Genomic DNA, 234 nt, shown 5'->3' on the forward strand with positions numbered 1-234 from the left:
CTGGGAGAGTCAGGAAGGGGGTTGGGAGGAGCGGAGGGAGTTGCAGGGGAAGAGGAGGAGACGGAGAGGATGGAGGGAGAAGTGAGCGGGAGGAGGGAAAAGCGCATCTTCAGCCCCCCAAAGCGGAGTTGCGCAACCCCCCAGGGCTGGGATTGGCCGGGTTGAGTCAAGACGCCCCACCCCCCGCTGCCCGGTGGCCAATGGTGAGGCGGGGCGGGACGGGCCGCGGCCTGA

This window comes from Tupaia chinensis, unplaced genomic scaffold, assembly GCF_000334495.1.
Source record: "Tupaia chinensis unplaced genomic scaffold, TupChi_1.0 Scaffold000355_1, whole genome shotgun sequence".
NCBI lineage: Eukaryota > Metazoa > Chordata > Mammalia > Scandentia > Tupaiidae > Tupaia > Tupaia belangeri.